Source organism: Pseudophryne corroboree (genome assembly GCF_028390025.1).
Source record: "Pseudophryne corroboree isolate aPseCor3 chromosome 3 unlocalized genomic scaffold, aPseCor3.hap2 SUPER_3_unloc_16, whole genome shotgun sequence".
Classification (NCBI taxonomy): domain Eukaryota; kingdom Metazoa; phylum Chordata; class Amphibia; order Anura; family Myobatrachidae; genus Pseudophryne; species Pseudophryne corroboree.
The window spans coordinates 972,426-996,589 of NW_026967504.1; positions in this window are offsets into that span (position 1 = coordinate 972,426).

The following is a 24,164-nucleotide window of genomic DNA, read 5'->3' on the forward strand; positions in this document are numbered from 1 at the left end:
GTGATGTGTGCGCATCCTACCCTCACTTCTGCTGTGCACACTTCTCCCACCACAACCTAACTGTGATGTGTGCGCATCCTACCCTCACTTCTGCTGCGCACATTTCTCCCACCACAACCTAACTGTGACATGTGCGCATCCTACCCTCACTATCTCCCACCACAACCTAACTGTGATGTGTGCGCATCCTACCCTCACTTCTGCTGTGCACACTTCTCCCACCACAACCTAACTGTGATGTGCGCGCATCCTACCCTCACTTCTGCTGTGCACACTTCTCCCACCACAACCTAACTGTGATGTGTGCGCATCCTACCCTCACTTCTGCTGTGCACACTTCTCCCACCACAACCTAACTGTGATGTGTGCGCATCCTACCCTCACTTCTACTGTGCACACTTCTCCCACCACAACCTAACTGTGACGTGTGCGCATCCTACCCTCACTTCTGCTGTGCACACTTATCCCACCACAACCTAACTGTGATGTGTGCGCATCCTACCCTCACTTCTGCTGTGCACACTTCTCCCACCACAACCTAACTGTGATGTGTGCGCATCCTACCCTCACTTCTACTGTGCACACTTCTCCCACCACAACCTAACTGTGATGTGTGCGCATCCTACCCTCACTTCTGCTGTGCACACTTCTCCCACCACAACATGTGACGTGTGCGCATCCTACCCTCACTTCTGCTGTGCACACTTCTCCCACCACAACCTAACTGTGACGTGTGCGCATCCTACCCTCACTTCTGCTGTGCACACTTATCCCACCACAACCTAACTGTGATGTGTGCGCATCCTACCCTCACTTCTGCTGTGCACACTTCTCCCACCACAACCTAACTGTGACGTGTGCGCATCCTACCCTCACTGCTGTGCACACTTCTCCCACCACAACCTAACTGTGATGTGTGCGCATCCTACCCTCACTTCTGCTGTGCACACTTCTCCCACCACAACCTAACTGTGATGTGTGCGCATCCTACCCTCACTTCTGTGCACACTTCTCCCACCACAACCTAACTGTGATGTGTGCGCATCCTACCCTCACTTCTACTGTGCACACTTATCCCACCACAACCTAACTGTGATGTGTGCGCATCCTACCCTCACTTCTGCTGTGCACACTTCTCCCACCACAACCTAACTGTGATGTGTGCGCATCCTACCCTCACTTCTGCTGTGCACACTTCTCCCACCACAACCTAACTGTGATGTGTGCGCATCCTACCCTCACTTCTGCTGTGCACACTTCTCCCACCACAACCTAACTGTGACGTGTGCGCATCCTACCCTCACTTCTGCTGTGCACACTTCTCCCACCACAACATGTGACGTGTGCGCATCCTACCCTCACTTCTGCTGTGCACACTTCTCCCACCACAACCTAACTGTGATGTGTGCGCATCCTACCCTCACTTCTGCTGTGCACACTTCTCCCACCACAACCTAACTGTGATGTGCGCGCATCCTACCCTCACTTCTGCTGTGCACACTTCTCCCACCACAACCTAACTGTGATGTGTGCGCATCCTACCCTCACTTCTGCTGTGCACACTTCTCCCACCACAACCTAACTGTGATGTGTGCGCATCCTACCCTCACTTCTACTGTGCACACTTCTCCCACCACAACCTAACTGTGATGTGTGCGCATCCTACCCTCACTTCTGCTGTGCACACTTCTCCCACCACAACCTAACTGTGATGTGTGCGCATCCTACCCTCACTTCTGCTGTGCACACTTCTCCCACCACAACCTAACTGTGATGTGTGCGCATCCTACCCTCACTTCTGCTGTGCACACTTCTCCCACCACAACCTAACTGTGATGTGTGCGCATCCTACCCTCACTTCTGCTGTGCACACTTCTCCCACCACAACCTAACTGTGACGTGTGCGCATCCTACCCTCACTTCTGCTGTGCACACTTCTCCCACCACAACCTAACTGTGATGTGTGCGCATCCTACCCTCACTTCTGCTGTGCACACTTCTCCCACCACAACCTAACTGTGATGTGTGCGCATCCTACCCTCACTTCTGCTGTGCACACTTCTCCCACCACAACCTAACTGTGATGTGTGCGCATCCTACCCTCACTTCTGCTGTGCACACTTCTCCCACCACAACCTAACTGTGATGTGTGCGCATCCTACCCTCACTTCTGCTGTGCACACTTCTCCCACCACAACCTAACTGTGATGTGTGCGCATCCTACCCTCACTTCTGCTGTGCACACTTCTCCCACCACAACCTAACTGTGATGTGTGCGCATCCTACCCTCACTTCTACTGTGCACACTTCTCCCACCACAACCTAACTGTGATGTGTGCGCATCCTACCCTCACTTCTGCTGTGCACACTTCTCCCACCACAACCTAACTGTGACGTGTGCGCATCCTACCCTCACTTCTGCTGTGCACACTTCTCCCACCACAACCTAACTGTGATGTGTGCGCATCCTACCCTCACTTCTGCTGTGCACACTTCTCCCACCACAACCTAACTGTGATGTGTGCGCATCCTACCCTCACTTCTGCTGTGCACACTTCTCCCACCACAACCTAACTGTGATGTGTGCGCATCCTACCCTCACTTCTGCTGTGCACACTTCTCCCACCACAACCTAACTGTGATGTGTGCGCATCCTACCCTCACTTCTGCTGTGCACACTTCTCCCACCACAACCTAACTGTGACGTGTGCGCATCCTACCCTCACTTCTGCTGTGCACACTTCTCCCACCACAACCTAACTGTGATGTGTGCGCATCCTACCCTCACTTCTGCTGTGCACACTTCTCCCACCACAACCTAACTGTGATGTGTGCGCATCCTACCCTCACTTCTGCTGTGCACACTTCTCCCACCACAACCTAACTGTGATGTGTGCGCATCCTACCCTCACTTCTGCTGTGCACACTTCTCCCACCACAACCTAACTGTGATGTGTGCGCATCCTACCCTCACTTCTGATGTGCACACTTCTCCCACCACAACCTAACTGTGATGTGTGCGCATCCTACCCTCACTTCTGCTGTGCACACTTCTCCCACCACAACCTAACTGTGATGTGTGCGCATCCTACCCTCACTTCTACTGTGCACACTTCTCCCACCACAACCTAACTGTGATGTGTGCGCATCCTACCCTCACTTCTGCTGTGCACACTTCTCCCACCACAACCTAACTGTGACGTGTGCGCATCCTACCCTCACTTCTGCTGTGCACACTTCTCCCACCACAACCTAACTGTGATGTGTGCGCATCCTACCCTCACTTCTGCTGTGCACACTTCTCCCACCACAACCTAACTGTGATGTGTGCGCATCCTACCCTCACTTCTGCTGTGCACACTTCTCCCACCACAACCTAACTGTGATGTGTGCGCATCCTACCCTCACTTCTGCTGTGCACACTTCTCCCACCACAACCTAACTGTGATGTGTGCGCATCCTACCCTCACTTCTGCTGTGCACACTTCTCCCACCACAACCTAACTGTGATGTGTGCGCATCCTACCCTCACTTCTGCTGTGCACACTTCTCCCACCACAACCTAACTGTGATGTGTGCGCATCCTACCCTCACTTCTACTGTGCACACTTCTCCCACCACAACCTAACTGTGATGTGTGCGCATCCTACCCTCACTTCTGCTGTGCACACTTCTCCCACCACAACCTAACTGTGACGTGTGCGCATCCTACCCTCACTTCTGCTGTGCACACTTCTCCCACCACAACCTAACTGTGATGTGTGCGCATCCTACCCTCACTTCTGCTGTGCACACTTCTCCCACCACAACCTAACTGTGATGTGTGCGCATCCTACCCTCACTTCTGCTGTGCACACTTCTCCCACCACAACCTAACTGTGATGTGTGCGCATCCTACCCTCACTTCTGCTGTGCACACTTCTCCCACCACAACCTAACTGTGATGTGTGCGCATCCTACCCTCACTTCTGCTGTGCACACTTCTCCCACCACAACCTAACTGTGACGTGTGCGCATCCTACCCTCACTTCTGCTGTGCATACTTCTCCCACCACAACATGTGACGTGTGCGCATCCTACCCTCACTTCTGCTGCGCACACTTCTCCCACCACAACCTAACTGTGATGTGTGCGCATCCTACCCTCACTTCTGCTGTGCACACTTCTCCCACCACAACCTAACTGTGATGTGTGCGCATCCTACCCTCACTTCTACTGTGCACACTTCTCCCACCACAACCTAACTGTGATGTGTGCGCATCCTACCCTCACTTCTGCTGTGCACACTTCTCCCACCACAACCTAACTGTGATGTGTGCGCATCCTACCCTCACTGATGTGCACACTTCTCCCACCACAACCTAACTGTGACGTGTGCGCATCCTACCCTCACTTCTGCTGTGCACACTTCTCCCACCACAACCTAACTGTGATGTGTGCGCATCCTACCCTCACTTCTGCTGTGCACACTTCTCCCACCACAACCTAACTGTGATGTGTGCGCATCCTACCCTCACTGCTGTGCACACTTCTCCCACCACAACCTAACTGTGACGTGTGCGCATCCTACCCTCACTTCTGCTGTGCACACTTCTCCCACCACAACCTAACTGTGACGTGTGCGCATCCTACCCTCACTTCTGCTGTGCACACTTCTCCCACCACAACATGTGACGTGTGCGCATCCTACCCTCACTTCTGCTGTGCACACTTCTCCCACCACAACCTAACTGTGACGTGTGCGCATCCTACCCTCACTTCTGCTGTGCACACTTCTCCCACCACAACCTAACTGTGATGTGTGCGCATCCTACCCTCACTTCTACTGTGCACACTTCTCCCACCACAACCTAACTGTGACGTGTGCGCATCCTACCCTCACTTCTGCTGTGCACACTTCTCCCACCACAACCTAACTGTGACGTGTGCGCATCCTACCCTCACTTCTGCTGTGCACACTTCTCCCACCACAACATGTGACGTGTGCGCATCCTACCCTCACTTCTGCTGTGCACACTTCTCCCACCACAACCTAACTGTGATGTGTGCGCATCCTACCCTCACTTCTGCTGTGCAACTTCTCCCACCACAACCTAACTGTGATGTGTGCGCATCCTACCCTCACTTCTGCTGTGGCACACTTCTCCCACCACAACCTAACTGTGATGTGTGCGCATCCTACCCTCACTTCTGCTGTGCACACTTCTCCCACCACAACCTAACTGTGATGTGTGCGCATCCTACCCTCACTTCTGCTGTGCACACTTCTCCACCACAACCTAACTGTGATGTGTGCGCATCCTACCCTCACTTCTGCTGTGCACACTTCTCCCACCACAACCTAACTGTGATGTGTGCGCATCCTACCCTCACTTCTGCTGTGCACACTTCTCCCACCACAACCGAACTGTGATGTGTGCGCATCCTACCCTCACTTCTGCTGTGCACACTTCTCCCACCACAACCTAACTGTGATGTGTGCGCATCTACCCTCACTTCTGCTGTGCACACTTCTCCCACCACAACCTAACTGTGACGTGTGCGCATCCTACCCTCACTTCTGCTGTGCACACTTCTCCCACCACAACCTAACTGTGATGTGTGCGCATCCTACCCTCACTTCTGCTGTGCACACTTCTCCCACCACAACCTAACTGTGATGTGTGCGCATCCTACCCTCACTTCTGCTGTGCACACTTCTCCCACCACAACCTAACTGTGATGTGTGCGCATCCTACCCTCACTTCTGCTGTGCACACTTCTCCCACCACAACCTAACTGTGATGTGTGCGCATCCTACCCTCACTTCTGCTGCGCACACTTCTCCACCACAACCTAACTGTGACGTGTGCGCATCCTACCCTCACTTCTGCTGTGCACACTTCTCCCACCACAACCTAACTGTGATGTGTGCGCATCCTACCCCTCACTTCTGCTGTGCACACTTCTCCCACCACAACCTAACTGTGATGTGTGCGCATCCTACCCTCACTTCTACTGTGCACACTTCTCCCACCACAACCTAACTGTGATGTGTGCGCATCCTACCCTCACTTCTGCTGTGCACACTTCTCCCACCACAACCTAACTGTGATGTAGTGCGCATCCTACCCTCACTTCTGCTGTGCACACTTCTCCCACACAACCTAACTGTGATGTGTGCGCATCCTACCCTCACTTCTGCTGTGCACACTTCTCCCACCACAACCTAACTGTGACAGTGTGCGCATCCTACCCTCACTTCTGCTGTGCACACTTCTCCCACCACAACCTAACTGTGATGTGTGCGCATCCTACCCTCACTTCTGCTGTGCACACTTCTCCCACCACAACCTAACTGTGATGTGTGCGCATCCTACCCTCACTTCTGCTGTGCACACTTCTCCCACCACAACCTAACTGTGATGTGTGCGCATCCTACCCTCACTTCTGCTGTGCACACTTATCCCACCACAACCTAACTGTGACGTGTGCGCATCCTACCCTCACTTCTGCTGTGCACACTTCTCCCACCACAACCTAACTGTGACTTGTGCGCATCCTACCCTCACTTCTGCTGTGCACACTTATCCCACCACAACCTAACTGTGACATGTGCGCATCCTACCCTCACTTCTGCTGTGCACACTTCTCCCACCACAACCTAACTGTGATGTGTGCGCATCCTACCCTCACTTCTGCTGTGCACACTTCTCCCACCACAACCTAACTGTGATGTGTGCGCATCCTACCCTCACTTCTGCTGTGCCTACTTCTGCCCACCACAACCTAACTGTGACGTGTGCGCATCCTACCCTCACTTCTGCTGTGCACACTTCTCCCACCACAACCTAACTGTGATCGTGTGCGCATCCTACCCTCACTTCTGCTGTGCACACTTCTCCACCACAACCTAACTGTGATGTGTGCGCATCCTACCCTCACTTCTGCTGTGCACACTTCTCCCACCACAACCTAACTGTGATGTGTGCGCATCCTACCCTCACTTCTGCTGTGCACACTTCTCCCACCACAACCTAACTGTGATGTGTGCGCATCCTACCCTCACTTCTGCTGTGCACACTTCTCCCACCACAACCTAACTGTGATGTGTGCGCATCCTACCCTCACTTCTGCTGTGCACACTTCTCCCACCACAACCTAACTGTGATGTGTGCGCATCCTACCCTCACTTCTGCTGTGCACACTTCTCCCACACAACCTAACTGTGATGTGTGCGCATCCTACCCTCACTTCTGCTGTGCACACTTCTCCCACCACAACCTAACTGTGATGTGTGCGCATCCTACCCTCACTTCTGCTGTGCACACTTCTCCCACCACAACCTAACTGTGATGTGTGCGCATCCTACCCTCACTTCTGCTGTGCACACTTCTCCACCACAACCTAACTGTGATGTGTGCGCATCCTACCCTCACTTCTACTGTGCACACTTCTCCCACCACAACCTAACTGTGATGTGTGCGCATCCTACCCTCACTTCTGCTGTGCACACTTCTCCCACCACAACCTAACTGTGACGTGTGCGCATCCTACCCTCACTTCTGCTGTGCACACTTCTCCACCACAACCTAACTGTGATGTGTGCGCATCCTACCCTCACTTCTGCTGTGCACACTTCTCCCACCACAACCTAACTGTGATGTGTGCGCATCCTACCCTCACTTCTGCTGTGCACACTTCTCCCACCACAACCTAACTGTGATGTGTGCGCATCCTACCCTCACTTCTGCTGTGCACACTTCTCCCACCACAACCTAACTGTGATGTGTGCGCATCCTACCCTCACTTCTGCTGTGCACACTTCTCCCACCACAACCTAACTGTGATGTGTGCGCATCCTACCCTCACTTCTGCTGTGCACACTTCTCCCACCACAACCTAACTGTGATGTGTGCGCATCCTACCCTCACTTCTGCTGTGCACACTTCTCCCACCACAACCTAACTGTGATGTGTGCGCATCCTACCCTCACTTCTGCTGTGCACACTTCTCCCACCACAACCTAACTGTGATGTGTGCGCATCCTACCCTCACTTCTGCTGTGCACACTTCTCCCACCACAACCTAACTGTGATGTGTGCGCATCCTACCCTCACTTCTGCTGTGCACACTTCTCCCACCACAACCTAACTGTGATGTGTGCGCATCCTACCCTCACTTCTGCTGTGCACACTTATCCCACCACAACCTAACTGTGATGTGTGCGCATCCTACCCTCACTTCTGCTGTGCACACTTCTCCCACCACAACCTAACTGTGATGTGTGCGCATCCTACCCTCACTTCTGCTGTGCACACTTCTCCCACCACAACCTAACTGTGATGTGTGCGCATCCTACCCTCACTTCTGCTGTGCACACTTATCCCACCACAACCTGTGATGTGTGCACCTATCAGTCACACATCCTACCCCCAATGCTGCCACCATTCACGCACCCCTCCCCCATGAAGCCACCGGTCACACACACCCCTGCCCCATGCAGCCACCGGTCACGCACCCCTACCCCATGCTGCCATCGGTCACTGGGTGGAAGGCTACAGGCAGCGGGTGGAAGGCTACAGGCAGGGGGCGGCAGGTGAGAAGGCATTAGGAGAATGTCAGGGGCAGCAGGTGAGGGGGCATTAGGAGAATGTCAGGGGCAGCAGGTGAGGGGGCATTAGGAGAATGTCAGGGGCAGCAGGTGAGGGGGCATTAGGAGAATGTCAGGGGCAGCAGGTGAGGGGGCATTAGGAGAATGTCAGGGGCAGCAGGTGAGGGGGCATTAGGAGAATGTCAGGGGCAGCAGGTGAGGGGGCATTAGGAGAATGTCAGGGGCAGCAGGTGAGGGGGCATTAGGAGAATGTCAGGGGCAGCAGGTGAGGGGGCATTAGGAGAATGTCAGGGGCAGCAGGTGAGGGGGCATTAGGAGAATATAAGGACAGCAGGTGAGGAGGCATTAGGAGAATGCCAGGGGCAGCAGGTGAAGGGGCATTAGGAGAATGTCAGGGGCAGCAGGTGAGGGGGCATTAGGAGAATGTCAGGGGCAGCAGGTGAGGGGGCATTAGGAGAATGTCAGGGGCAGCAGGTGAGGGGAAGCAGGTGAGGGGGCATTAGGAGAATGTCAGGGGCAGCCGGTAGGGCAGCAGGTGAGGGGGCATTAGGAGGATGTCAGGGGCAGCAGGTGAGGGGGCATTAGGAGCATGTCAGGGCTAGCAGGAGAGGGGGCATTAGGAGCATGTCAGGGCTAGCAGGAGAGGGGGCATTAGGAGCATGTCAGGGCTAGCAGGAGAGGGGGCATTAGGAGCATGTCAGGGGCAGCAGGTGAGGGGGCATTAGGAGAATGTCAGGGGCAGCAGGTGAGGGGGTATTAGGAGAATGTCAGGGGCAGCAGGTGAGGGGGCATTAGGAGAATGTCAGGGGCAGCAGGTGAGGGGGCATTAGGAGAATGTCAGGGGCAGCAGGTGAGGGGGCATTAGGAGAATATAAGGGCAGCAGGTGAGGGGGCATTAGGAGAATGTCAGGGGCAGCAGGTGATGGGGCATTAGGAGAATGTAGGGCAGCAGGTGAGGGGGCATTAGGAGAATGTCAGGGCCAGCATGTGAGGGGGCATTAGGAGAATGTCAGGGGCAGCAGGTGAGGAGGCATTAGGAGAATGTCAGGGGCAGCAGGTGAGGAGGCATTAGGAGAATGTAGGGGCAGCAGGTGAGGGTGCTTTAGAGAATGTCAGGGGAAGCAGGTGAGGGGGCATTAGGAGAATGTCAGGGGCAGCCGGTTGGGCAGCAGGTGAGGGGGCATTAGGAGGATGTCAGGGGCAGCAGGTGAGGGGGCATTAGGAGCATGTCAGGGCTAGCACGAGAGGGGGCATTAGGAGCATGTCAGGGGCAGCAGGTGAGGGGGCATTAGGAGCATGTCAGGGGCAGCAGGTGAGGGGGCATTAGGAGAATGTCAGGGGCAGCAGGTGAGGGGGCATTAGGAGAATGTCAGGGGCAGCAGGTGAGGGGCCATTAGGAGAATGTCAGGGGCAGCAGGTGAGGGGCCATTAGGAGAATGTCAGGGGCAGCAGGTGAGGGGGCATTAGGAGAATGTCAGGGGCAGCAGGTGAGGGGGCATTAGGAGAATGTCAGGGGCAGCAGGTGAGGGGGCATTAGGAGAATGTCAGGGGCAGCAGGTGAGGGGGCATTAGGAGAATGTCAGGGGCAGCAGGTGAGGGGGCATTAGGAGAATGTCAGGGGCAGCAGGTGAGGGGGCATTAGGAGAATGTCAGGGGCAGCAGGTGAGGGGGCATTAGGAGAATGTCAGGGGCAGCAGGTGAGGGGGCATTAGGAGAATGTCAGGGGCAGCAGGTGAGGGGGCATTAGGAGAATGTCAGGGGCAGCAGGTGAGGGGGCATTAGGAGAATGTCAGGGGCAGCAGGTGAGGGGGTATTAGGAGAATGTCAGGGGCAGCAGGTGAGGGGGCATTAGGAGAATGTCAGGGGCAGCAGGTGAGGGGCCATTAGGAGAATGTCAGGGGCAGCAGGTGAGGGGCCATTAGGAGAATGTCAGGGGCAGCAGGTGAGGGGGCATTAGGAGAATGTAGGGCAGCAGGTGAGGGGGCATTAGGAGAATGTCAGGGGCAGCAGGTGAGGGGGCATTAGGAGAATGTCAGGGGCAGCAGGTGAGGGGGCATTAGGAGAATGTCAGGGGCAGCAGGTGAGGGGGCATTAGGAGAATGTCAGGGGCAGCAGGTGAGGGGGCATTAGGAGAATGTCAGGGGCAGCAGGTGAGGGGGCATTAGGAGAATGTCAGGGGCAGCAGGTGAGGGGGCATTAGGAGAATGTCAGGGGCAGCAGGTGAGGGGGCATTAGGAGAATGTCAGGGGCAGCAGGTGAGGGGGCATTAGGAGAATGTCAGGGGCAGCAGGTGAGGGGGCATTAGGAGAATATAAGGACAGCAGGTGAGGAGGCATTAGGAGAATGCCAGGGGCAGCAGGTGAAGGGGCATTAGGAGAATGTCAGGGGCAGCAGGTGAGGGGGCATTAGGAGAATGTCAGGGGCAGCAGGTGAGGGGGCATTAGGAGAATGTCAGGGGCAGCAGGTGAGGGGGCATTAGGAGAATGTCAGGGGCAGCAGGTGAGGGGGCATTAGGAGAATGTCAGGGGCAGCAGGTGAGGGGGCATTAGGAGAATGTCAGGGGCAGCAGGTGAGGGGGCATTAGGAGAATGTCAGGGGCAGCAGGTGAGGGGGCATTAGGAGAATGTCAGGGGCAGCAGGTGAGGGGGCATTAGGAGAATGTCAGGGGCAGCAGGTGAGGGGGCATTAGGAGAATGTCAGGGGCAGCAGGTGAGGGGAAGCAGGTGAGGGGGCATTAGGAGAATGTCAGGGGCAGCCGGTAGGGCAGCAGGTGAGGGGGCATTAGGAGGATGTCAGGGGCAGCAGGTGAGGGGGCATTAGGAGCATGTCAGGGCTAGCAGGAGAGGGGGCATTAGGAGCATGTCAGGGCTAGCAGGAGAGGGGGCATTAGGAGCATGTCAGGGGCAGCAGGTGAGGGGGTATTAGGAGAATGTCAGGGGCAGCAGGTGAGGGGGCATTAGGAGAATGTCAGGGGCAGCAGGTGAGGGGGCATTAGGAGAATGTCAGGGGCAGCAGGTGAGGGGGCATTAGGAGAATATAAGGGCAGCAGGTGAGGGGGCATTAGGAGAATGTCAGGGGCAGCAGGTGAGGGGAAGCAGGTGAGGGGGCATTAGGAGAATGTCAGGGGCAGCCGGTAGGGCAGCAGGTGAGGGGGCATTAGGAGGATGTCAGGGGCAGCAGGTGAGGGGGCATTAGGAGCATGTCAGGGCTAGCAGGAGAGGGGGCATTAGGAGCATGTCAGGGCTAGCAGGAGAGGGGGCATTAGGAGCATGTCAGGGGCAGCAGGTGAGGGGGCATTAGGAGAATGTCAGGGGCAGCAGGTGAGGGGGTATTAGGAGAATGTCAGGGGCAGCAGGTGAGGGGGCATTAGGAGAATGTCAGGGGCAGCAGGTGAGGGGGCATTAGGAGAATGTCAGGGGCAGCAGGTGAGGGGGCATTAGGAGAATATAAGGGCAGCAGGTGAGGGGGCATTAGGAGAATGTCAGGGGCAGCAGGTGATGGGGCATTAGGAGAATGTAGGGCAGCAGGTGAGGGGGCATTAGGAGAATGTCAGGGCCAGCATGTGAGGGGGCATTAGGAGAATGTCAGGGGCAGCAGGTGAGGAGGCATTAGGAGAATGTCAGGGGCAGCAGGTGAGGAGGCATTAGGAGAATGTAGGGGCAGCAGGTGAGGGGGCTTTAGAGAATGTCAGGGGAAGCAGGTGAGGGGGCATTAGGAGAATGTCAGGGGCAGCCGGTTGGGCAGCAGGTGAGGGGGCATTAGGAGGATGTCAGGGGCAGCAGGTGAGGGGGCATTAGGAGCATGTCAGGGCTAGCACGAGAGGGGGCATTAGGAGCATGTCAGGGGCAGCAGGTGAGGGGGCATTAGGAGCATGTCAGGGGCAGCAGGTGAGGGGGCATTAGGAGAATGTCAGGGGCAGCAGGTGAGGGGGCATTAGGAGAATGTCAGGGGCAGCAGGTGAGGGGCCATTAGGAGAATGTCAGGGGCAGCAGGTGAGGGGCCATTAGGAGAATGTCAGGGGCAGCAGGTGAGGGGGCATTAGGAGAATGTAGGGCAGCAGGTGAGGGGGCATTAGGAGAATGTCAGGGGCAGCAGGTGTGGGCCCATTAGGAGAATGCAGGGGCAGCAGGTGAGGGGGCATTAGCAGAATGCAGGGGCAGCAGGTGGGGGGCCATTAGGAGAATGCAGGGGCAGTAGGTGAGGGGGCATTAGGTGAATGTCTGGGGCAGCAGGTGAGGGGGTATTAGGAGAATATCTGGGGCAGCAGGTGAGGGGGTATTAGGAGAATGTCTGGGGCAGCAGGTGAGGGGGTATTAGGAGAATGTCTGGGGCAGCAGGTGAGGGGGTATTAGGAAAGGATAGGGGCAGGAGAGAGGGTATTAGGAGAGGATGGGAGCAGGAGAGAGGGTATTAGGAGAGGATGGGAGCAGGAGAGGGGGTATTAGGAGAGGATGGGGGCAGGAGAGGGGGTATTAGGAGAGGATGGGAGCAGGAGAGGGGGTATTAGGAGAGGATGGGAGCAGGAGAGGGGGTATTAGGAGAGGATGGGGCAGGAGAGGGGGTATTAGGAGAGGATGGGGCAGGAGAGGGGGTATTAGGAGAGGATGGGGCAGGAGAGGGGGTATTAGGAGAGGATGGGAGCAGGAGAGGGGTTATTAGGAGAGGATGGGAGCAGGAGAGGGGTTATTAGGAGAGGATGGGAGCAGGAGAGGGGGTATTAGGAGAGGATGGGGCAGGAGAGGGGGTATTAGGAGAGGATGGGAGCAGGAGAGGGGGTATTAGGAGAGGATGGGGCAGGAGAGGGGGTATTAGGAGAGGATGGGACAGGAGAGGGGGTATTAGGAGAGGATGGGAGCAGGAGAGGGGGTATTAGGAGAATATCTGGGGCAGCAGGTGAGGGGGTATTAGGAGAATGTCTGGGGCAGCAGGTGAGGGGCTATTAGGAGAATGTCTGGGGCAGCAGGTGAGGGGGTATTAGGAAAGGATAGGGGCAGGAGAGAGGGTATTAGGAGAGGATGGGAGCAGGAGAGAGGGTATTAGGAGAGGATGGGAGCAGGAGAGGGGGTATTAGGAGAGGATGGGAGCAGGAGAGGGGGTATTAGGAGAGGATGGGGGCAGGAGAGGGGGTATTAGGAGAGGATGGGGGCAGGAGAGGGGGTATTAGGAGAGGATGGGAGCAGGAGAGGGGGTATTAGGAGAGGATGGGGCAGGAGAGGGGGTATTAGGAGAGGATGGGGCAGGAGAGGGGGTATTAGGAGAGGATGGGGCAGGAGAGGGGGTATTAGGAGAGGATGGGAGCAGGAGAGGGGTTATTAGGAGAGGATGGGAGCAGGAGAGGGGGTATTAGGAGAGGATGGGAGCAGGAGAGGATGGGGCAGGAGAGGGGGTATTAGGAGAGGATGGGAGCAGGAGAGGGGGTATTAGGAGAGGATGGGGCAGGAGAGGGGGTATTAGGAGAGGATGGGGCAGGAGAGGGGGTATTAGGAGAGGATGGGGCAGGAGAGGGGGTATTAGGAGAGGATGGGACAGGAGAGGGGGTATTAGGAGAGGATGGGAGCAGGAGAGGGGGTATTAGGAGAGGATGGGGCAGGAGAGGGGGTATTAGGAGAGGATGGGGCAGGAGAGGGGGTATTAGGAGAGGATGGGGCAGGAGAGGGGGTATTAGGAGAGGATGGGAGCATTAGGAGAGGATGGGGCAGGAGAGGGGGTATTAGGAGAGGATGGGGCAGGAGAGGGGGTATTAGGAGAGGATGGGAGCAGGAGAGGGGGTATTAGGAGAGGATGGGGGCAGGAGAGGGGGTATTAGGAGAGGATGGGGGCAGGAGAGGGGGTATTAGGAGAGGATGGGGGCAGGAGAGGGGGTATTAGGAGAGGATGGGGCAGGAGAGGGGGTATTAGGAGAGGATTGGGCAGGAGAGGGGGTATTAGGAGAGGATGGGAGCAGGAGAGGGGGTATTAGGAGAGGATGGGGCAGGAGAGGGGGTATTAGGAGAGGATGGGAGCAGGAGAGGGGTTATTAGGAGAGGATGGGGCAGGAGAGAGGGTATTAGGAGAGGATGGGGGCAGGAGAGGGGGTATTAGGAGAGGATGGGGCCGGAGAGGGGGTATTAGGAGAGGATGGGAGCAGGAGAGGGGGTATTAGGAGAGGATGGGGCAGGAGAGGGGGTATTAGGAGAGGATGGGGCAGGAGAGGGGGTATTAGGAGAGGATGGGGCAGGAGAGGGGGTATTAGGAGAGGATGGGGGCAGGAGAGGGGGTATTAGGAGAGGATGGGGGCAGGAGAGGGGGTATTAGGAGAGGATGGGGCAGGAGAGGGGTATTAGGAGAGGATGGGGGCAGGAGAGGGGGTATTAGGAGAGGATGGGGGCAGGAGAGGGGGTATTAGGAGAGGATGGGAGCAGGAGAGGGGGTATTAGGAGAGGATTGGAGCAGGAGAGGGGGTATTAGGAGAGGATTGGAGCAGGAGAGGGGGTATTAGGAGAGGATGGGGCAGGAGAGGGGGTATTAGGAGAGGATGGGGCAGGAGAGGGGGTATTAGGAGAGGATGGGGCAGGAGAGGGGGTATTAGGAGAGGATGGGGGCAGGAGAGGGGGTATTAGGAGAGGATGGGGCAGGAGAGGGGGTATTAGGAGAGGATGGGAGCAGGAGAGGGGGTATTAGGAGAGGATGGGGCAGGAGAGTGGGTATTAGGAGAGGATGGGGGCAGGAGAGTGGGTATTAGGCGAGGATGGGGGCAGGAGAGGGGGTATTAGGTGAGGATAGGGGCAGGAGAGGGGGTATTAGGTGAGGATAGGGGCAGGAGAGGGGGTATTAGGAGAGGATGGGGCAGGAGAGTGGGTATTAGGAGAGGATGGGAGCAGGAGAGGGGGTATTAGGAGAGGATGGGAGCAGGAGAGGGGGTATTAGGAGAGGATGGGGCAGGAGAGTGGGTATTAGGAGAGGATGGGGGTATTAGGAGAGGATGGGGGCACTGTGGGGGTATTAGGTGAGGATAGGGGCAGGAGAGGGGGTATTAGGAGAGGATGGGGGCAGGAGAGGGGGTATTAGGAGAGGATGGGGCAGGAGACAGGTGGGATGAGGGAACATTACCTGGAGGATGAGTGGGCAGGACAGATCACACCGTGGACGGAGGAATGTGTACCGGAAGTGGGCGGGGCGGTATTTCTGAGCCATCGCCTGCATAGCGAATGGGATTATGGGTAGTGACTACCACGGTAACTCAGCAACCACGAGCAGCCCCGCCCACTCACTGCCCATTGGTCGCGGCCTCCAGTCACTGCCTCGCCCTCTCATAGGCCGCAATGATCCGTCACTCATTTACCTCCAGCCCCGCCCACTCACTGTCCATAGGACTCAGGTACTCGTCACTCACCAACCCGTCCTACACCGCCCACTTTCCCGCCCATTGGCCGATGTATCCTGTCACTCTCCTCCCTAATGTCCGCGGGCACGCCCACTCTCCTGCTCATAGGCCACAGCTTCCAGTAACTGTTACAGCCAGCCCCGCCCTCTCTCTGTCTCATAGGCCGCAATGCTCCGTCACTCATTTTTCTCCAGCCTCGTCCACTCACTGCCCATAGGACGCATCGGCTCGTCACAGAATTACACTGCCCCGCCCACTGTCCCGCCCATTGGCTGCCGTATCCTATCAACTGCCAATTGCCGGAGGCCACGCCTACTCTCCTGCTCAAAGGCCGCAGCTTCCCGTCACAGTTACATCCAGTCCCGCCCTCTCTCCCTCTCATAGGCCGCAATACCCCGTCACTCAACTACCTCCAGCTCCGCCCCCAGCATGCTGCCTCCCTTCTCTCAGCCATCATTAGCCCCGCCTACTCTCTACCCGGCTCCCTGTTACTTCATAATCAGCGCTAGCTCAGACTAAGCCAACATGGTGGCGCCCATAGGGAGCCGGGAACATGGCGCCTGCCCCGTCATGATGCTGTGATGTGTGTATAATAATAATGGGTGATGTGTGGTCACAGCTGCTGTGTTAGTGACCGGGCTGCAGCCACCTAGTCTTCATATCCCAGCACACACAGTGCCAGCCATGGTGGAGAGCCAGTGTGGGACTGGGGGGTGATGGGCCCATGGGGGAATGTAGTGACAGGGGGGAGACAGGGCGGGGGGTATTTCACAGGTAATTCAGTGATAACCACCCCTAGTGGGCAGTGAGGGGCATGTACCCAGGTGAGAGGGGGGAGACAGGGTGGGGGGTATTACACAGGTAATTCAGTGATAACCATCCCTAGCGGGTAGTGAGGGGCATGTACCCAGGTGAGGTGTGAGAGGAGAAGACAGGGTGGGAGGCATTACACAGGTTACACAGTGATAACCATCCCTAGCGGGCAGTGAGGGGCATGTACCCAGGTGAGGTGTGAGAGGAGAAGACAGGGTGGGGGGCATTACACAGGTTACACAGTGATAACCATCCCTAGCGGGCAGTGAGGGGCATGTACCCAGGTGAGGTGTGAGAGGAGAAGACAGGGTGGGGGGCATTACACAGGTAAGTCAGTGATAACCATCCCTAGCGGGCAGTGAGGGGCATGTACCCAGGTGAAGTGTGAGAGGGGGGAGACAGGGCGGGGGTATTACACAGGTAATTCAGTGATAACCATCCCTAGCGAGCAGTGAGGGGCATGTACCCAGGTGAAGTGTAAGAAAGGGGAGACAGGGTGTGGGCATTACACAGGTAATTCAGTATTAAGCATCTCTAGCGAGCAGTGCGGGGCATGTAGCAGGTGAGGTGTGAGAGGGGGGAGACAGGGTGGGGGCATTACACAGGTAACACAGTGATAACCGTCCCTTGTGGGCAGTGAGGGGCATGTACCCAGGTGAGGTGAGACAGGATGGGGGCATTACACAGGTAATTCAGTGATAACCATCTCTAGCGGGCAGAGGCGTAACTAGGGTTTTTGGAGCCCAGGGCAAGATGGAAAATGGCGCCTCCCCCCTAAAAAAAAAAAAAAAAAACACTAAAAGAAGCATGTCCGCGCCCCGAAAAAATGGGCGTGGTCACACACCAGAAGGGGTGTGGCCACTGAAAATGGCCCACAGTGCCAGTTACATTGCCCCACGGTGCCGAATACATTGCCCCACTCAGTGCCAGTTACATTGCCCCACAGTGCCAGTTACATGCCCCACAGTGCCAGATACATGCCCCACAGTGCCAGTTACATTGCCCCTCTGTTCCGGATACAGTGCCCCACAGTGCTGGATACAATGCCCCACAGTGTCAGTTACATGCCCCACAGTGCTGGATACAATGCCCCACAGTGCCAGTTACATGCCCCACAGTGCCAGTTACATTGCCCCACAGTGCTGGATACAATGCCCCACAGTGCCAGTTACATGCCCCTCAGTGCCAGTTACAGTGCCCCACAGGGCTGCATACAATGCCCCACAGTGCCAGGCCCCCACCGTGCCGCCGCCGGACCCCCGTCACTCACCTGTGAGGGGAGGAGAGCGCAGCGCCTCTTCTTTCCCTCGCCGCTCCAGGGCTCCGAATGCCGGCGGCTGTCTGGCGCCGGTTCGCTAGCCAATCAGAGCTCGCGGACCGGCAGCCAATCAGGAGCCGGACCGCAAGCCCTGATTGGCTAGCGCCGGAGACCGGACACGGCAGCGCTGCTAGTGCTCCCAGCGGCGGTGAGGGGAGGGAGAGATGCTGCGCTCTCTCCTCCCCTCACATTTAGGGTTAACGAGGCGAGTGGGGCATGATGCCCTGGACGCCGGCGGCGCCCCCCTCTCCTGGGCCTGCCAGGGCACGTGCCCCACTCGCCCTACTCTAGATACGCCTCTGCTAGCGGGCAGTGAGGGGCATGTACCCAGGTGAGGTATGAGAGGGGGAGACAGGGCAGGGGCATTACACAGGTAACACAGTGATGGACATCCCTAGCGGGCAGTGCGGGGCATGTACACAGGTGAGATGTGAGAGGGGGGAGACAGGGTGGGGGCATTACACAGGTAATTCAGTGATAACCATCCCTAGTGGGCAGTGAGGGGCATGTACCCAGGTGAGGTGTGAGAAGGGGGAGACAGGGCAGGGGGCATTACACAGGTAACACAGTGATAATCATCTCTAGCGGGCAGTGAGGGGCATGTACCCAGGTGAGGTGTGAGAGGGGGAGACAGGGTGGGGGCATTACACAGGTAATTCAGTGATAACCATCCCTAGCGGGCAGTGAGGGGCATGTACCCAGGTGAGGTGTGATAGGGGGAGACAGGGCAGGGGCATTACACAGGTAACACAGTGATGGACATCCCTAGCGGGCAGTGCGGGGCATGTACCCAGGTGAGATGTGAGAGGGGGGAGACAGGGTGGGGGCATTACACAGGTAATTCAGTGATAACCATCCCTAGTGGGCAGTGAGGGGCATGTACCCAGGTGAGGTGTGAGAAGGGGGAGACAGGGCAGGGGGCATTACACAGGTAACACAGTGATAATAATCTCTAGCGGGCAGTGAGGGGCATGTACCCAGGTGAGGTGTGAGAGGGGGAGACAGGGTGGGGGCATTACACAGGTAATTCAGTGATAACCATCCCTAGCGGGCAGTGCGGGGCATGTACCCAGGTAAGAGGGGGGAGACAGGGTGGGGGTATTTCACAGGTAATTCAGTGATAACCATCCCTAGCGGGCAGTGAGGGGCATGTACCCAGGTGAGGTGTGAGATGGGGGAGACAGGGCAGGGGGCATTACACAGGTAACACAGTGATATCATCTCTAGCGGGCAGTGAGGGGCATGTACCCAGGTGAGGTGTGAGAGGGGGAGACAGGGTGGGGGCATTACACAGGTAATTCAGTGATAACCATCCCTAGCGGGCAGTGCGGGGCATGTACCCAGGTAAGAGGGGGGAGACAGGGTGGGGGTATTTCACAGGTAATTCAGTGATAACCATCCCTAGCGGGCAGTGAGGGGCATGTACCCAGGTGAGGTGTGAGAGGGGGGAGACAGGGTGGGGGCATTACACAGGTAATTCAGTGATAACCATCCCTAGCGGAAAGTGAGGGGCATGTACCCAGGTGAGGTGTGATAGGGGGAGACAGGGCAGGGGCATTACACAGGTAACACAGTGATGGACATCCCTAGCGGGCAGTGAGGGGCATGTACCCAGGTGAGGTGTGAGAAGGGGGAGACAGGGCGGGGGCATTACACAGGTAATTCAGTGATAACCATCCCTAGCGGGCAGTGCGGGGCATGTACCCAGGTAAGAGGGGGGAGACAGGGTGGGGGTATTTCACAGGTAATTCAGTGATAACCATCCCTAGCGGGCAGTGAGGGGCATGTACCCAGTTGAGGTGTGAGAGAGGGGAGACAGGGCGGGGGCATTACACAGGTAATTCAGTGATAACCATCCCTAGCGGGCAGTGCGGGGCATGTACCTAGGTAAGAGGGGGGAGACAGGGTGGGGGTATTTCACAGGTAATTCAGTGATAACCATCCCTAGCGGGCAGTGAGGGGCATGTACCCAGGTGAGGTGTGAGAGGGGGGAGACAGGGCGGGGGCATTACACAGGTAATTCAGTGATAACCATCCCTAGCGGAAAGTGAGGGGCATGTACCCAGGTGAGGTGTGATAGGGGGAGACAGGGCAGGGGCATTACACAGGTAACACAGTGATGGACATCCCTAGCGGGCAGTGCGGGGCATGTACCCAGGTGAGATGTGAGAGGGGGGAGACAGGGTGGGGGCATTACACAGGTAATTCAGTGATAACCATCCCTAGCGGGCAGTGAGGGGCATGTACCCAGGTAAGAGGGGGGAGACAGGGCGAGGGGTATTTCACAGGTAATTCAGTGATAACCATCCCTAGCGGGCAGTGAGGGGCATGTACCCAGGTGAGGTGTGAGAAGGGGGAGACAGGGCGGGGGCATTACACAGGTAATTCAGTGATAACCATCCCTAGCGGGCAGTGCGGGGCATGTACCCAGGTAAGAGGGGGGAGACAGGGTGGGGGTATTTCACAGGTAATTCAGTGATAACCATCCCTAGCGGGCAGTGAGGGGCATGTACCCAGGTGAAGTGTGAGAGGGGGGAGACAGGGTGGGGGCATTACACAGGTAATTCAGTGATAACCATCCCTAGCGGAAAGTGAGGGGCATGTACCCAGGTGAGGTGTGATAGGGGGAGACAGGGCAGGGGCATTACACAGGTAACACAGTGATGGACATCCCTAGCGGGCAGTGCGGGGCATGTACCCAGGTGAGATGTGAGAGGGGGGAGACAGGGTGGGGGCATTACACAGGTAATTCAGTGATAACCATCCCTAGCGGGCAGTGAGGGGCATGTACCCAGGTAAGAGGGGGGAGACAGGGCGAGGGGTATTTCACAGGTAATTCAGTGATAACCATCCCTAGCGGGCAGTGAGGGGCATGTACCCAGGTGAGGTGTGAGAAGGGGGAGACAGGGCGGGGGCATTACACAGGTAATTCAGTGATAACCATCCCTAGCGGGCAGTGCGGGGCATGTACCCAGGTAAGAGGGGGGAGACAGGGTGGGGGTATTTCACAGGTAATTCAGTGATAACCATCCCTAGCGGGCAGTGAGGGGCATGTACCCAGGTGAGGTGTGAGAGGGGGGAGACAGGGTGGGGGCATTACACAGGTAATTCAGTGATAACCATCCCTAGCGGAAAGTGAGGGGCATGTACCCAGGTGAGGTGTGATAGGGGGAGACAGGGCAGGGGCATTACACAGGTAACACAGTGATGGACATCCCTAGCGGGCAGTGAGGGGCATGTACCCAGGTGAGGTGTGAGAAGGGGGAGACAGGGCGGGGGCATTACACAGGTAATTCAGTGATAACCATCCCTAGCGGGCAGTGCGGGGCATGTACCCAGGTAAGAGGGGGGAGACAGGGTGGGGGTATTTCACAGGTAATTCAGTGATAACCATCCCTAGCGGGCAGTGAGGGGCATGTACCCAGTTGAGGTGTGAGAGGGGGGAGACAGGGCGGGGGCATTACACAGGTAATTCAGTGATAACCATCCCTAGCGGGCAGTGCGGGGCATGTACCCAGGTAAGAGGGGGGAGACAGGGTGGGGGTATTTCACAGGTAATTCAGTGATAACCATCCCTAGCGGGCAGTGAGGGGCATGTACCCAGGTGAGGTGTGAGAGGGGGGAGACAGGGCGGGGGCATTACACAGGTAATTCAGTGATAACCATCCCTAGCGGAAAGTGAGGGGCATGTACCCAGGTGAGGTGTGATAGGGGGAGACAGGGCAGGGGCATTACACAGGTAACACAGTGATGGACAACCCTAGCGGGCAGTGCGGGGCATGTACCCAGGTGAGATGTGAGAGGGGGGAGACAGGGTGGGGGCATTACACAGGTAATTCAGTGATAACCATCCCTAGCGGGCAGTGAGGGGCATGTACCCAGGTAAGAGGGGGGAGACAGGGCGAGGGGTATTTCACAGGTAATTCAGTGATAACCATCCCTAGCGGGCAGTGAGGGGCATGTACCCAGGTGAGGTGTGAGAAGGGGGAGACAGGGCGGGGGCATTACACAGGTAATTCAGTGATAACCATCCCTAGCGGGCAGTGCGGGGCATGTACCCAGGTAAGAGGGGGGAGACAGGGTGGGGGTATTTCACAGGTAATTCAGTGATAACCATCCCTAGCGGGCAGTGAGGGGCATGTACCCAGGTGAAGTGTGAGAGGGGGGAGACAGGGTGGGGGCATTACACAGGTAATTCAGTGATAACCATCCCTAGCGTAAAGTGAGGGGCATGTACCCAGGTGAGGTGTGATAGGGGGAGACAGGGCAGGGGCATTACACAGGTAACACAGTGATGGACATCCCTAGCGGGCAGTGCGGGGCATGTACCCAGGTGAGATGTGAGAGGGGGGAGACAGGGTGGGGGCATTACACAGGTAATTCAGTGATAACCATCCCTAGCGGGCAGTGAGGGGCATGTAGCCAGGTAAGAGGGGGGAGACAGGGCGAGGGGTATTTCACAGGTAATTCAGTGATAACCATCCCTAGCGGGCAGTGAGGGGCATGTACCCAGGTGAAGTGTGAGAGGGAGGAGACAGGGCGGGGGGCATTACACAGGTAATTCAGTGATAACCATCCCTAGCGGGCAGTGAGGGGCATGTACCCAGGTGAGGTGTGAGAGGGGGAGACAGGGTGGGGGCATTACACAGGTAATTCAGTGATAACCATCCCTAGCGGGCAGTGCGGGGCATGTACCCAGGTAAGAGGGGGGAGACAGGGCGAGGGGTATTTCACAGGTAATTCAGTGATAACCATCCCTAGCGGGCAGTGAGGGGCATGTACCCAGGTGAGGTGTGAAAAGGGGGAGACAGGGCAGGGGGCATTACACAGGTAAGTCAGTGATAACCATCCCTAGCGGGCAGCGCGGGGCATGTACCCAGGTAAGAGGGGGGAGACAGGGCGAGGGGTATTTCACAGGTAATTCAGTGATAACCATCCCTAGCGGGCAGTGAGGGGCATGTACCCAGCTGAGGTGTGAAAAGGGGGAGACAGGGCAGGGGACATTACACAGGTAAGTCAGTGATAACCATCCCTAGCGGGCAGTGAGGGGCATGTACCCAGGTGAGGTGTGAGAGGGGGAGACAGGGTGGGGGCATTACACAGGTAATTCAGTGATAACCATCCCTAGCGGGCAGTGCGGGGCATGTACCCAGGTAAGAGGGGGGAGACAGGGCGAGGGGTATTTCACAGGTAATTCAGTGATAACCATCCCTAGCGGGCAGTGAGGGGCATGTACCCAGGTGAGGTGTGAAAAGGGGGAGACAGGGCAGGGGGCATTACACAGGTAAGTCAGTGATAACCATCCCTAGCGGGCAGTGCGGGGCATGTACCCAGGTAAGAGGGGGGAGACAGGGCGAGGGGTATTTCACAGGTAATTCAGTGATAACCATCCCTAGCGGGCAGTGAGGGGCAGGTACCCAGCTGAGGTGTGAAAAGGGGGAGACAGGGCAGGGGGCATTACACAGGTAAGTCAGTGATAACCATCCCTAGCGGGCAGTGAGGGGCATGTACCCAGGTGAGGTGTGAGAGGGAGAAGACAGGGTGGGGGCATTACACAGGTAACACAGCGATGGACATCCCTAGCGGGCAGGGAGGGGCATGTACCCAGGTGAGGTGTGAGAGGGAGGAGACAGGGCTGGGGCATTACACAGGTAACACAGTGATGGCCATTCCTAGCGGGCAGTGAGGGGCATGTACCCAGGTGAGGCGTGAGATGGGGAGACCGGGCAGGGGGCATTACACAGGTAACGCAGTGATGGCCATCCTTAGTGGGCATTGAGAGGCATGTACCCAGGCAGAGCCGGCCATAGGCATAGGCAAACTAGGCAATCGCCTGGGGCATTTTATATGCCTAGGGGCATCAGCAGCTTCTGCTGATTAAAATGATATGCGGCATGCCTATATTCTGTGTGTAGCATTTCATATGCAGATACAGCCACAGCTCACACAGTATATAGGCATGCTGCATATCATTTTAATCAGCAGAAGCTGCTTGTGCATCCTAGCCACATAACAATGCAAATAAGCTGCATTTTCATTTAAAAAAAAAAGGAGCCCGATGTTAGCATTAAGGCAAG